Raw genomic sequence first — 15,144 nt, 5'->3', positions numbered from 1 at the left:
TTAAAGAGGTGGAGTTATGCAGATCTAAAATGCGTGGATTGCAGCAGCAGCAAGCCGAAAAGTGCAGGCATGTAAGGGATCTAGAGGTTGACAACATGTCTTCTTAACGGGAGTCCAGGAGCTCATCTCCACAAATGGACTTTTCAGGATCCTTGGGTGGCTCCGTAGTTTGAAACCAATTCTGGTTATCGCTTCTCGGCCTTTTGGCTAAGATCAAGTGTAGTATCTGTTCTTATCAGTTTAATATCTGATACGTCCCCTATCTGGGGACCATATATTAAATGGATTTTTAGAACAGGGAGATGGAAAAAGAGCTTGCTCTGTCCACTCCACGCATTGACCTGGTATTGCAGTATCTCCAGGACCGGTGCACCCCTTCTTTAATGCAGTTTCTAAAATCAGAAAGAATTGAATTCAATGTTTTTTGTTCATTTTGCTTGTTTGTCGGATTTTGGGATGGACTCTTTGGCTTTGCTTTTCTTCTCCTCATTGGATTTTTCATGTTCAAAGTTGCAGAAGCCAGATTACAAGCTCATTTTGGTTCAACTTCAGCAACTGTGCATTGCATTGCCATGTAATGTGATGCAATGCTATCTTTCTAGCTCTCCCTTTTTACTTCCTTTTGGATAAACAGACATATTAGGCAAGCATTTTGGAGCTTTCACCTAAATAACTACAGGTGGTGAGATAAGCTGCACAATATAATTGACCTTTCAGTATATTGTTGCACACACACCATCTATTTAGCAAATGCCCTTGTTATCAACAGCAGCCTTTTAAACTCACCTGAGCTAACAGGTATGTGCGCTGGTTACTCTGCTGCGCTTAAAATTTCTTTTTTGGTTTGCTACAATGCCTTTTCTGAAACGTTGTCTCCTTCTGCTGGAACACTGACTTCTTTCATTTAATGCCTGCAGACTATAAAAGAGAACCCAACCCAAAAAGTTTGGTTGATTAGTCTGTGGCATTCTGTTAAACTGTTGCTTATGGCGGTCTCTGTGAGCTTCTCAGCGACATTCAGCCAGCCAGGTATCCTGCCTGCAGTAGATGGAATGTGGCAATGGAACGCTGGCTGCGCGTGTCATAATAGGCTCTGAGCCTTTATATACCTGTGCACAGCAGCAGCCACCTTCAGTCTGCTGCTGGACAGCCAGCAGCAGCAGCAGCAGGAGAGGTATGTAATCAGGAGCCCTCCTGCTAAGGGTAGACAGCTGCTCGTTCCACCCCACCCCCCGCCTTAATTGGTTCTCCTCCCTTCCAACGGTGTTGAGGCGGGTGGGAACAGCAGGGGGTGAAGGTGCTGTGTTTAAAGAGGTGGAGTTATGCAGATCTAAAACGCGTGGATTGCAGCAGCAGCAAGCCGAAAAGTGCAGGCATGTAAGGGATCTAGAGGTTGACAACATGTCTTCTTAACGGGAGTCCAGGAGCTCATCTCCACAAATGGACTTTTCAGGATCCTTGGGTGGCTCCGTAGTTTGAAACCAATTCTGGTTATCGCTTCTCGGCCTTTTGGCTAAGATCAAGTGTAGTATCTGTTCTTATCAGTTTAATATCTGATACGTCCCCTATCTGGGGACCATATATTAAATGGATTTTTAGAACAGGGAGATGGAAAAAGAGCTTGCTCTGTCCACTCCACGCATTGACCTGGTATTGCAGTATCTCCAGGACCGGTGCACCCCTTCTTTAATGCAGTTTCTAAAATCAGAAAGAATTGAATTCAATGTTTTTTGTTCATTTTGCTTGTTTGTCGGATTTTGGGATGGACTCTTTGGCTTTGCTTTTCTTCTCCTCATTGGATTTTTCATGTTCAAAGTTGCAGAAGCCAGATTACAAGCTCATTTTGGTTCAACTTCAGCAACTGTGCATTGCATTGCCATGTAATGTGATGCAATGCTATCTTTCTAGCTCTCCCTTTTTACTTCCTTTTGGATAAACAGACATATTAGGCAAGCATTTTGGAGCTTTCACCTAAATAACTACAGGTGGTGAGATAAGCTGCACAATATAATTGACCTTTCAGTATATTGTTGCACACACACCATCTATTTAGCAAATGCCCTTGTTATTAACAGCAGCCTTTTAAACTCACCTGAGCTAACAGGTATGTGCGCTGGTTACTCTGCTGCGCTTAAAATTTCTTTTTTGGTTTGCTACAATGCCTTTTCTGAAACGTTGTCTCCTTCTGCTGGAACACTGACTTCTTTCATTTAATGCCTGCAGACTATAAAAGAGAACCCAACCCAAAAAGTTTGGTTGATTAGTCTGTGGCATTCTGTTAAACTGTTGCTTATGGCGGTCTCTGTGAGCTTCTCAGCGACATTCAGCCAGCCAGGTATCCTGCCTGCAGTAGATGGAATGTGGCAATGGAACGCTGGCTGCGCGTGTCATAATAGGCTCTGAGCCTTTATATACCTGTGCACAGCAGCAGCCACCTTCAGTCTGCTGCTGGACAGCCAGCAGCAGCAGCAGCAGGAGAGGTATGTAATCAGGAGCCCTCCTGCTAAGGGTAGACAGCTGCTCGTTCCACCCCACCCCCCGCCTTAATTGGTTCTCCTCCCTTCCAACGGTGTTGAGGCGGGTGGGAACAGCAGGGGGTGAAGGTGCTGTGTTTAAAGAGGTGGAGTTATGCAGATCTAAAACGCGTGGATTGCAGCAGCAGCAAGCCGAAAAGTGCAGGCATGTAAGGGATCTAGAGGTTGACAACATGTCTTCTTAACGGGAGTCCAGGAGCTCATCTCCACAAATGGACTTTTCAGGATCCTTGGGTGGCTCCGTAGTTTGAAACCAATTCTGGTTATCGCTTCTCGGCCTTTTGGCTAAGATCAAGTGTAGTATCTGTTCTTATCAGTTTAATATCTGATACGTCCCCTATCTGGGGACCATATATTAAATGGATTTTTAGAACAGGGAGATGGAAAAAGAGCTTGCTCTGTCCACTCCACGCATTGACCTGGTATTGCAGTATCTCCAGGACCGGTGCACCCCTTCTTTAATGCAGTTTCTAAAATCAGAAAGAATTGAATTCAATGTTTTTTGTTCATTTTGCTTGTTTGTCGGATTTTGGGATGGACTCTTTGGCTTTGCTTTTCTTCTCCTCATTGGATTTTTCATGTTCAAAGTTGCAGAAGCCAGATTACAAGCTCATTTTGGTTCAACTTCAGCAACTGTGCATTGCATTGCCATGTAATGTGATGCAATGCTATCTTTCTAGCTCTCCCTTTTTACTTCCTTTTGGATAAACAGACATATTAGGCAAGCATTTTGGAGCTTTCACCTAAATAACTACAGGTGGTGAGATAAGCTGCACAATATAATTGACCTTTCAGTATATTGTTGCACACACACCATCTATTTAGCAAATGCCCTTGTTATCAACAGCAGCCTTTTAAACTCACCTGAGCTAACAGGTATGTGCGCTGGTTACTCTGCTGCGCTTAAAATTTCTTTTTTGGTTTGCTACAATGCCTTTTCTGAAACGTTGTCTCCTTCTGCTGGAACACTGACTTCTTTCATTTAATGCCTGCAGACTATAAAAGAGAACCCAACCCAAAAAGTTTGGTTGATTAGTCTGTGGCATTCTGTTAAACTGTTGCTTATGGCGGTCTCTGTGAGCTTCTCAGCGACATTCAGCCAGCCAGGTATCCTGCCTGCAGTAGATGGAATGTGGCAATGGAACGCTGGCTGCGCGTGTCATAATAGGCTCTGAGCCTTTATATACCTGTGCACAGCAGCAGCCACCTTCAGTCTGCTGCTGGACAGCCAGCAGCAGCAGCAGCAGGAGAGGTATGTAATCAGGAGCCCTCCTGCTAAGGGTAGACAGCTGCTCGTTCCACCCCACCCCCCGCCTTAATTGGTTCTCCTCCCTTCCAACGGTGTTGAGGCGGGTGGGAACAGCAGGGGGTGAAGGTGCTGTGTTTAAAGAGGTGGAGTTATGCAGATCTAAAACGCGTGGATTGCAGCAGCAGCAAGCCGAAAAGTGCAGGCATGTAAGGGATCTAGAGGTTGACAACATGTCTTCTTAACGGGAGTCCAGGAGCTCATCTCCACAAATGGACTTTTCAGGATCCTTGGGTGGCTCCGTAGTTTGAAACCAATTCTGGTTATCGCTTCTCGGCCTTTTGGCTAAGATCAAGTGTAGTATCTGTTCTTATCACGATCTACACTTGACGAGAGCGATCGAACTCGGAAGGAGAAGAGCTTCGGAGCCCAGCTGACATCGGAGAAGGAAGGCGGATATCGGTGGGAGGAAGAAGCTCTAAAGAATCCAGAAGAAGACGAAGACTCGGAGAAGAATCGGGCTGTCCTGTGGAATCTTCGAGGAAGAAAATCATCGAGACAAAGACCTTTCGGGGAATTTGTCCAGAACACGACGGGAGAAGAATCTGCATAGCTCCACCCATTCCGGGAAGAGTTCCAGATCCAGCTCCAAGAAGTAACTGCAGGAGGAAAGCCATGGCAAGCGCTGCGAGGAAGGCCGAAAAGAAGAGCCTGGAGCAGGGGACAGCCAGGAGGGCCCAGCCAGGAGCCGATTCTGACCCCAAGGACTCTGCCTCCACGACTGGCCAGCAGAAGGGACCCCAGAAGCCCCGCCACGAAGCTCCAGCCCTGGAGCCATGGATGCGGCAGACGGTGGCCCTGAAGCTGAAGGAAGTGGATGGGAGGGTGCCGGATATGTCCTCGGACGTGTTCTGCCAGAAGATGCTGCTGGATCGAGGCTTCTCCAGGTCGGACACCCTCAGCATCCAGACCTTCTTGACGGGGATCTTCTTCGTCACCTTCGCCACTGTGAACACCTGCAGGAGGTTCTGGGAAATGGTAAGCGCAAAAGGACCGGATAATTCTTTCTCTGCCTTTACAGGTAGCTGCCCTATCCAGAGGGACGAAAGGAGGATCACGGTCTCCATGCGCAACCCGCACACCCCAGGCCAAGACATCTGTACCTTCCTGAGACGCTTCTGTTTGGTTGTGAAGGAACCCTCTCACATCCTGAATGGACTCGGCTTCTGGACAGGTAAGTGGTCGGTGACCGTTAGACTTCACAGGGACCTGGCGTACTCAGACGGACTTCGGCACCTGCCCCCGACATTCTCCCTGGGCAACTCCTACGGCCTCATCTATTACCCGGACATGCCGCGGAACTGCAGGAGATGCGGCAAGAACGGCCACGAGATGAAGGACTGCAAGGAGGATGCCTGCAGGATTTGTCGAGTGACGGGACACAGCTCGAAGGACTGCCCGAAGAAGACATCCTGCAACCTGTGTGGGCTGGCGGCTCATCTGTACAAGGATTGCCCCAAGCGTGAGAGATCCTGGGCATCGGTGGTTGCGACGACCCCAGCTACGGAGGACAAGGCCCCGACGACCAGGCCTGTGAAGGTCAAGGACGCGACGACCAAGGCCCCAGCGGCCAAGGCCGAGACGACCAAGGCCAAAGCGGTCAAGGAGTCGGTGGCCAAAGCCCCAGCGACGGTCCCAGCAGCTCCGAAGCAGAAGAAAAAGTCAAAGGAGGGTAAGAGTTCTGTCACCCCTCTCTCGATCCCTCCCCCTGCCACCCCCGTCCAATTCCCCCCCACCCCGGCCACCCCTGCTGAGGATTCCACTTCCTCTTCCTCCTTTCCCTACTCCTCAGCAGGTGTCCTTTCCCCTGCCCCGGCAGCCACTCTCCCTCCCCAGACCATGGTAGCGGTGGAATTAACCTTTCCTCCACCCGCCGCTATCTATTCCGAGGAGGATTTTCCCCTTCTTGTCTCCCCAGTTCCAACCCGGGGAAAGAGGAAGGTGGAGGACAACCCTGCTACTGAATCCTCCAAAAAGAAGATTCTGGATTTCGTAGGCGAAAAGGAGGATACCCTCCCTGAGCCAGAAGAGATGGAGCACATGGTTGAGACCCTGGTGGCCGAGCCAGAAGAGGAGGAACTGGTGGTCGCCGAGATCGAGGCCGCGCTGCTTGACCAGATGGAGGAAGAGGGCCTGCTGGTGATCCCGTCACCAGCAGTCAACACCGACGAAGGACCACCCGACCGGAGTGGTAACTAAGGTGTATTGCCTGCGCTAACTTTTTCTTTTTTCCCTACATGATGGCTAATATTAACTTATTTTCCATTAATGTCAGGAGCATCAAGGACAAGTTCAGACGTCAGACTATTTATGCCTTCCTTACTTCCCAGTTGTGTGATGTTTATATGTTGCAGGAATGTTCCCTTCCCTCCTCTAGGTCCTTCAAACATCTGGCCAGGGAGTGGTCCCACGGTCCATCCTACTGGTCCGGTGGGGGTGACTGCAAGTCTGCGGGGGTCGCAATTCTGATCAGGGGGGGCGCATTCACGCTTGAGTCCGTCCAGGAGCTCATCTGCGGCAGGGCTCTTGTTGTAGATGGCAACTGGGCGGGAGAACCTGTCAGGTTCATCAACGTGTATGCGTCCCCACTGAAGAATGAGCGTTTGGAGCTTTTCCAGACCCTGCGGCTTCAGCTTGCCACCACCAGGACCTTAGTGATGGCTGGGGATTTCAACTGCCCCATCGAGGAGGATGGTCGTAGTTCTGGCACATCTGCCAAGTTGGACATCACGTCCAAGCTGCTCATCGAGATGGTAACCGAGGCCTCTCTTCAGGACGTGGTGGGCTCCATGGGGAGAGGCTCCACGAACTATTCGTGGAGCCGACCCGATGGCTCACTCCGCTCCAGGATTGACTTTGTGTTCACCTCTCGGGCAGTCAGGCAGAGTAGGCACTCGATGGTCTCCTGCTTCTTCTCCGACCACAGAGCCATTCACTTACAAGGTGTCCTCGGCGACGGTTTTCCGTCCGGCCCCGGCTCCTGGAAGCTGAATTGTGCTCTGCTGGCTCAGGATGAAGTCGTGGAGGAGCTGAGAGCAGCCTACGCAATGTGGCAGTCCTACAAGGGTAGCTTCCAAACAGTCTCTGATTGGTGGGAATATGTTAAACTTGAGTTTCGCTGTTTCTTTCAGGCCAAGGGTCGACAACAGGCGTGTGAGAAGAGGAGGGACTTCAGAGGGCTGCAGCGCGAGCTGCGGTCGCTGCAGGACCTTCTTCACTGCGGCTGGGACGTGAGGGAGGAGCTGGAGGAGACCAAGAAGAGCCTGAAAAGGCACTTTGAGGAGGAGTCCAAGCGAATCGTCTTCCGTTCCAAAGTGGAGAATCTGGAGAAGGGTGAGAAATGTAATTCATTCTTTTTCAGGAAACTTCATGCCGGTCACACGCCCCTGAACGAGCTGCGAGACGAGAGCGGAAACATGCGACGTGGGAAGGAGGACGTGATGAGGGTCGTCAGCGACTTCTACAGCGAACTCTACTCCCACAAGACTACCGACCCCGACGCTGCTGATAAGTTCCTGTCAGGTATCACTAACCATCTTGATCCTGCAGGCACGGCAGCCTTGGACAAACCTCTGATGGTGGGCGAATTGCTCTCTGCCGCTAAATCCTTTAGGACCGGCAGGACCCCGGGCAGTGATGGTCTTCCAGCGGAGCTCTATGTAGCGCTGGGAGACCTCATCTGTCCGGACCTGTTGGACCTGTACGAGGAGATGGTGGTGGAGGGTAGAATGCCTCCATCTTTGAGGGAAGGAATGGTCACGATCCTGTACAAGCGGAAGGGAGAGAGGTGCGACCTGAGGAATTGGCGTCCCATCACTCTGCTCAACGTGGACTACAAGATCCTGGCCAAGACGATGGCGACACGACTTAAGACGGTCATCGGACGGATCATCCACCCGGACCAGACCTGCGGCATCCCTGGACGTCGCATCGCAGACAGCCTCGCTCTCGTGCGGGACACGGTCGAGTACATCAAGGTCCGCCGCGCACACGCGGCCCTGGTCTCCTTGGATCAGGAGAAGGCCTTCGACCGGGTTTCCCACGAGTTCATGGGCCGAGCTCTGCACCGGTTAGGTTTGGGTAACATGTTTTGTTCGTATGTCCGTCTGATGTATTTTGATATCCACAGCTCGGTGTTGGTGAACGGCTGGAAGACTGACCCCTTCCCTGTCCTCTCTGGGGTCAGACAAGGCTGCCCTCTATCACCTCTTCTTTTTGTTTGTGTTATAGAACTCTTCGCAGAGGCTATCCGGCAGAATGGAGAGATCAGAGGGATCACCGCACCGGGTCCGGGACGACACGAGGTCAAGTGCTCGCTCTACATGGACGACGTCACCGTCTTCTGCGCTGATCGTGGTTCAGTCGACGCCCTCGTCCAGACGTGTGAGAGGTTCGGCCGGGCTTCAGGGGCCAAAGTCAACTGCAGGAAGTCGGAAGCCATGCTCTTCGGGGATTGGCAGCCGGCCTCCTCCGCCCCCTTCCCCTTCAACATTCAACCGGATTTCCTCAAGGTGCTGGGAGTCTGATTTGGGAAGGAAGGAGCGGCCCTCAAGTCCTGGCAAGAACGCTTGGCCAAGGTGAAGCAACGGATCGGACTCTGGAGCCTCAGACACCTCACTTGTGAGGGTAAGGCACTCGTCCTGCGTAATGAGGTCCTGCCCGTCTTGCAGTACACGGCGCAGGCCTGGCCCCCACACGTCACTGTGTGCAGGGCCATTACCAGGACAGTGTTTCACTTTGTCTGGGGATCCAAGATGGACAGAGTCAGGCGGGCCGTCATGTACAAGGAGCCTCGCAAGGGTGGGAAGGGCGTTCCAGAAATCCCCACCCTCCTGCGATCCTCTTTTGTGTGTGATTGTGTCCGCCGGACTTTGCAAGTCAAGAATGGCTCCGCGGGCAGGTCCATGTCTCGCTTCTTCCTGCTTCCTCTTTGGAGGCGACTCGGCTGGGACAAGTGGGACAGCTCCTTCCCCTACAACTGGACGACGCCATGGTTCTACGGAGACGTCGTTCGATTTGTGGGGGAGCATCAACTGGAGGGACTCAAGCCCGACTTGTGGAAGCCCAAAACTATCCACAAGCTAATCAGAGCCAAGGATGACGTGGAGAACATCACAGGACTTCACCAGGACACGCTGGAGACTGTGTGGACAAATGTGTCGTCTGACAGGCTGACCAACGGGCACAAGGACTTGTCGTGGATGGCGATTCAGGGCGGACTGCCCGTCCGGTCATTCATGCATGCCCGGAACCTGTGCAAGACCCGGTACTGCCCAAGGTGCCCCTTCGTGGAGGAAACATCTTTGCACACTTTTTGGGACTGCGGATTTGCACAGCGCCTATTGACTGCACTTGAGGACGACCTGAGGAACTCTGTCCCCAGGGCGAGCCTATCGCACCATTCTGTGCTTTACGGACTCTTCCCTGGGGTTCATACCGTCGGAGCCATCCAGGAGGCTTGGCGCCTTATGAACTGCTTCAAGGATGCCGTTTGGGTCGCCAGGAACCGGCTCATCTTGAGGAGGGAGAGGATGTCCATCCAGGACTGCCGCAGGCTGATCCACAGCCTGCTCAGAGACTATTCCATCATGGACGGTCCGGAGGACGAGGATGAGGACTAAACCCCTCCTCCCCCTCTCCCCTTATGTGTCTTGTCTTTCAATAAAGCTTCGGGCCTGTGATTTCCCCCCCCCCCATCCCCTTTTTCCCAATCCCCATCCCTTATCACAGTTCGTCGTACTGTATTGATTGACATGCTTTTTCTTTCAGATTGAGTGTTTTGTGTAGCATAGGGGTGTGATGTGTCTAGTTAGTGCGTCGTATCCTCATGCTATGTAAATATGATGTAGAATTCTGTGTGTACTGGGCTGCGGCACTGTACACTGTCTGTTAACTTATTTTTTGTGCTAATAAAAGATATATTCAATCAAAAAATCTGTTCTTATCAGTTTAATATCTGATACGTCCCCTATCTGGGGACCATATATTAAATGGATTTTTAGAACAGGGAGATGGAAAAAGAGCTTGCTCTGTCCACTCCACGCATTGACCTGGTATTGCAGTATCTCCAGGACCGGTGCACCCCTTCTTTAATGCAGTTTCTAAAATCAGAAAGAATTGAATTCAATGTTTTTTGTTCATTTTGCTTGTTTGTCGGATTTTGGGATGGACTCTTTGGCTTTGCTTTTCTTCTCCTCATTGGATTTTTCATGTTCAAAGTTGCAGAAGCCAGATTACAAGCTCATTTTGGTTCAACTTCAGCAACTGTGCATTGCATTGCCATGTAATGTGATGCAATGCTATCTTTCTAGCTCTCCCTTTTTACTTCCTTTTGGATAAACAGACATATTAGGCAAGCATTTTGGAGCTTTCACCTAAATAACTACAGGTGGTGAGATAAGCTGCACAATATAATTGACCTTTCAGTATATTGTTGCACACACACCATCTATTTAGCAAATGCCCTTGTTATCAACAGCAGCCTTTTAAACTCACCTGAGCTAACAGGTATGTGCGCTGGTTACTCTGCTGCGCTTAAAATTTCTTTTTTGGTTTGCTACAATGCCTTTTCTGAAACGTTGTCTCCTTCTGCTGGAACACTGACTTCTTTCATTTAATGCCTGCAGACTATAAAAGAGAACCCAACCCAAAAAGTTTGGTTGATTAGTCTGTGGCATTCTGTTAAACTGTTGCTTATGGCGGTCTCTGTGAGCTTCTCAGCGACATTCAGCCAGCCAGGTATCCTGCCTGCAGTAGATGGAATGTGGCAATGGAACGCTGGCTGCGCGTGTCATAATAGGCTCTGAGCCTTTATATACCTGTGCACAGCAGCAGCCACCTTCAGTCTGCTGCTGGACAGCCAGCAGCAGCAGCAGCAGGAGAGGTATGTAATCAGGAGCCCTCCTGCTAAGGGTAGACAGCTGCTCGTTCCACCCCACCCCCCGCCTTAATTGGTTCTCCTCCCTTCCAACGGTGTTGAGGCGGGTGGAAACAGCAGGGGGTGAAGGTGCTGTGTTTAAAGAGGTGGAGTTATGCAGATCTAAGACGCGTGGATTGCAGCAGCAGCAAGCCGAAAAGTGCAGGCATGTAAGGGATCTAGAGGTTGACAACATGTCTTCTTAACGGGAGTCCAGGAGCTCATCTCCACAAATGGACTTTTCAGGATCCTTGGGTGGCTCCGTAGTTTGAAACCAATTCTGGTTATCGCTTCTCGGCCTTTTGGCAAGATCAGTGGTGGTTTTCTGCTGCTGGTGTTGTTTGGAGGGCAGTTGTGACTGGGGTTCCCCCTTGTGGGGCCCTAGTGTGCGATTGAGCGGCGATTGTGTTTATCTGCTGTAAAAATGGTGGAGAAAACACGTGGATTAGAGGACTCGGTCCGTCTGAAGGTGGCTGCAGGTCATGAAGGAGAAATCGGTTTGGACCAAGTTTGCGTTGATGTCTTGAAGAACATTAATGGCTTGAAGGTAACGGATGTATTGGCACTGCAGGATTTTCAGAAACAAGGAATTTATGATATCACTTTTGTTTCTTTGAGTATTTGCCAGAGAGTCTACATGGAGTTGGTACGAATGAAGGAAGAAAAGGAATTGAAATGCCTAGAGTTTATTGCACTGGAACCTCTGTTCCAGCAGACATATAAGTATTTGGTTGTGCACATGTATAACCCTAAAGTTCCGGATGAGACTGTTTCCAATTTTTTAGCTCGGTATTGTAGTGAGGTTAAATTTTTGGGAAGAATGAAGAACAAATACAATTATCTAAATGGCAAGAGGAGATATGTTGTAAAACTGAGACCGGATGATAGAGCTATTGGGGGTGCCAAGAGCATTCCTGCACAGTTTTCTATCGGAGGAGAAAGGGGATTTTGTTTTTATAATGGACAGATGGAATATTGTAGGAAGTGTCATGAGTTTGGACATGTTCAGAAAGATTGTCCAGTGCAAGGTGATGTTTGTAGAGGTTGTGGGAAATCTGGGCATGTTGCAAGTGGTTGCCCAATGAATAAGGTGTGTGATTTGTGTGGACATGCAGATCACCTTGCAAGGAAATGTAGATTGTGGGCTCAGATTCCTAGGTCACAGGTGGACGCTGAAGAGAGGCAGAAGAAGACTCGGCAGGAAAGTGGGGAGGAGGGCGAAGGCTCAGACTCAGAGGGGGAAAGCCAAAAACAAGATGGTGGTAGGGGAAGAGACCATGCGGTGCCCAAAATGGAGGAAAAGGGGCGGAGCCAGAAGAAAGTTGGTTTGAGGGAGGGGCTGGAAGTAATAAACAAAGTAGCTGATGTGCATGGCCCGGGTGATGGGATGGATTTGTCTAATATGGCGGAGTCAGTGAATCCTGTTTTGGGAAGAGATGGGGGTGAGGAAATGGAGGTTTTGGAGGAGGAGGATTCTGATTCGGATGGAACTATAACCCCTCAGCAGCGTGATAGGGTTAACAGTGATTGGAGTGAAAATGAGGAGGAAGATGATGGCAAGGAGGAGAGTTATGCCTCCGTGATTAAAAGAAGTAAGGTGGAGGGGTGTTGGTCTGGGGGGCAGGAAGATCCAGTCTCCCTAAGACCAGGTTATTCTAACAGGGACTCGAGTTCTGAGTCGCCTGATATACGTAGAAAAGTGGGTGGCAGGAGTGGGTTTTCTCCTGGTTCATGATGGATCGGGTATGGTGGAGATTTTTTCCTGTTGTTATGATGGCGTTGTGTGTTGCTTCTCTGAATGTACGAGGGATTGGTTCTGCTTGTAGGAGAGCAGGGATACTGGAGTACATTGAGAGTGTGAATGCAGATATTGTCTGTCTGCAGGAATGTGTAATTAAATCTGCCCCGCATGAGAGTGAGTGGAATAAGGGGCAATCTTTTTGGTCCCCATGCTCAGAAAACAGGAATGAAGGGGTGGGCATTTTACTGTGTAATTCCAGTCTAAAGGTTTTAGAGTTTAAAGTAATCATACCTGGGAGATGTTTGTTTTTATTAGTGGATTTTTTAGGTCAGCGGGTACGGGTTTTTAATGTTTATGCCCCTGCTGATAAACAAGCAAGAGTTGGGTTTTTCGAGTCTCTAAAGTTGTTTTTACCAGGCAGAGACTTCACTATAGTGGCTGGAGATTTTAATTGTGTCAGATCCGCAAAAGATCGTAAGAGCTCTACGGAAGGTAGGACTGATGTTACGTCTAATATTTTAAATCAGATTGTGCAGGATTTACGCTACACGGATGCTGGTCTGATGGTTGGGCCAAGTGATAAGTTCACATACATATCAGATAGTGGACGTAGTGTTTCCCGAATTGACTATGTTTTTATGTCTGAAGGGATTAAGGTGGCCAAGTGCAACCACGTGATGACGACTTTTTCTGACCACAAGATGATAGTGGTAGATCTGTGTATAGCTGAGTCCCTGGCTTTTGGAAAGGGACTCTGGAAGCTGAACGTAAGCCTGCTGGAAGAGGAGAGTGTTAAGGTTGGTTTTAATAAAGTGTTTTTGTCTTGTGTGTCTGAACAGCACCTTTTTAAAGATTTGCTAGAGTGGTGGGACTGGGCTAAGGAGAAATTTGCATGTTATTTTAAAGGGGTGTGTTTTAGGAGAGCGAAAGCCAAAAGGGATCATGATGCTGCTGTTATTTCAAAATTGAAAGTACTCCATAAGTTTAAGAGAGCGGGGATGGAGGTGGATAAAGAGATTGCAGATTTGAAGGACGAACTGAAGAAGATACTTATTGAAAAAGGGAAGACTATTATGTTTAAGGCAAAAATAAAGCACATGGAGGAAAATGAGCAATGTTCGAGATACTTTTTTAAAAAATGTTTTAAACCTAAAGGGGTTTTTAAGTCTGTTTTTTCTCCTGCAGGGGAGGTATCTGGGGATGAGATGATTGGCAGTATTCTTTCCTTTTATGAAACACTCTTCTCTAACGATAGTAGAGCCAGTGATGCGGAAATTAATGATTATTGCAAAGTATTAACTAATAATATTCCTGAGGAGAAAATTGGGTTTTTAAGTGAGGAGGTTGGGAAAGATGAAATTAGACGGGCAGTGGATGGCTTGGCGAAAGGCAAGACGCCAGGCTGTGATGGTCTTCCTGCTGAATTTTATGTTAGATTTTGGGATATTATAGGTGTGGAGTTTTCCCGGGTGGTGCAATATGGTTTTACTCATGGGATTTTATCGGTTTCTATGCGTAGGGGGATTGTTACGCTGATTCATAAGAAAGGGGACATGAGGGATATTAAAAATTGGAGGCCCATAACATTGTTAAACAGTGATTACAAAATTATTTCTAAAATTGTGGCTGGTAGACTGGCAGATGTGATAGGTGATATGGTGGGGGAGTATCAGGCATGTGCAGTGCCTGGTAGGAAAATTTCAGATAATTTGCTGCTTCTAAGAGACTTAATTTATCAGGCTAATTTGAATAAGAATGCTCTTTTGTTACAGTCGGTGGACCTGGAGAAAGCCTTTGATAAAATATCACATAGATTTTTGTTCTCTGCTTTAAGTCACCTTGGTGTTCCGGATAAATTATTGATGGTCATTAAGAGTTTTTATTGTGGGGTCAGTAGCCAGATTTTAGTTAATGGGCATGTGAGTTCCAGTTTTAATATTTTATCGGGAGTTAGGCAGGGTTGTCCCCTGTCACCAATTCTTTTTATCTGTGTGGTGGAGGCCCTTTTAAAAAGTGTGCAAGTTGACAAGTGTGTGGCTGGTGTTTTTATTCCTGGGGGATCCGGGGGTCCAGTCAAGTCTTTAAGTTATATGGATGATATTGTTTTTACTTGTGGTTCACAGGCGGATCTCAATAGAGTGAATTTGCACGTAAGGATTTTTTGTTGTGTGGCTGGTATGGCGGTGAATTGGGGAAAGTGCCAGCTTTGTAACTTTGGGAGGCAGGTTGAGGTTAACGTGGCAGGAGTGGAGAGTAGGGAGGAAATTGAGGTTCTTGGTGTCATCTTTGAGAAGGAACTGAAAGGGAAAAGCAGCCTGAAGATTCTAGAAGACAAAATGGATCAGAAGTTGAACTTTTGGAAACTAAGGAACCTGTCGCTGAGAGGGAAAGTGCTGGTAATCAAGTCTGTGATTCTCCCGCTTCTGCTGTACACTGCTTTGATTTTCCCACCTGCTGTGCTTTGGACAAAGAGAGTGACAAGGAAACTGTTTGTGTTTTTTTGGGGATCCAAAATGGAGAAACTAAGAAGAGGAATGGTTATGTGTTCTGTGGAAAATGGGGGTTGTGATTTTCCTAACATTGACTTATTTTTAAGAATGCATTATTTTTTGAACATTTATAAATTATCCCAGTGCAATAACAGGAC

At 48.5% G+C, this 15,144-nt stretch overlaps 4 non-coding genes and 1 pseudogene across 4 annotated transcripts; all 5 read left to right on the top strand.

Moving 5' to 3' along the window:
- Positions 1–187: 187 nt before the first annotated feature.
- On the top strand, positions 188–378 carry LOC141228772 (U2 spliceosomal RNA). The gene has a single exon (XR_012295573.1). It is a non-coding gene; the product is annotated as a U2 spliceosomal RNA (small nuclear RNA).
- Positions 379–1,493: 1,115 nt separating this feature from the next.
- Positions 1,494–1,684, top strand: LOC141228771 (U2 spliceosomal RNA). Its single transcript, XR_012295572.1, has one exon. It is a non-coding gene; the product is annotated as a U2 spliceosomal RNA (small nuclear RNA).
- Positions 1,685–2,799: 1,115 nt separating this feature from the next.
- Positions 2,800–2,990, top strand: LOC141228770 (U2 spliceosomal RNA). The gene has a single exon (XR_012295571.1). It is a non-coding gene; the product is annotated as a U2 spliceosomal RNA (small nuclear RNA).
- Positions 2,991–4,105: 1,115 nt separating this feature from the next.
- On the top strand, positions 4,106–4,205 carry LOC141228478 (U2 spliceosomal RNA; annotated as a pseudogene).
- A 5,529-nt stretch (positions 4,206–9,734) lies between these two features.
- On the top strand, positions 9,735–9,927 carry LOC141228355 (U2 spliceosomal RNA). Its single transcript, XR_012295269.1, has one exon. It is a non-coding gene; the product is annotated as a U2 spliceosomal RNA (small nuclear RNA).
- The last annotated feature ends 5,217 nt before the right edge of the window (positions 9,928–15,144 follow it).

The sequence above is a fragment of the Phyllobates terribilis genome, unplaced genomic scaffold (genome assembly GCF_046119375.1).
Source record: "Phyllobates terribilis strain yellow unplaced genomic scaffold, ASM4611937v1 Scaffold_437__1_contigs__length_1545540, whole genome shotgun sequence".
NCBI classification, from domain to species: domain Eukaryota; kingdom Metazoa; phylum Chordata; class Amphibia; order Anura; family Dendrobatidae; genus Phyllobates; species Phyllobates terribilis.
Note: the sequence above shows the minus strand (reverse complement) of the source record. Positions and strands in the feature narration are given on the sequence as shown.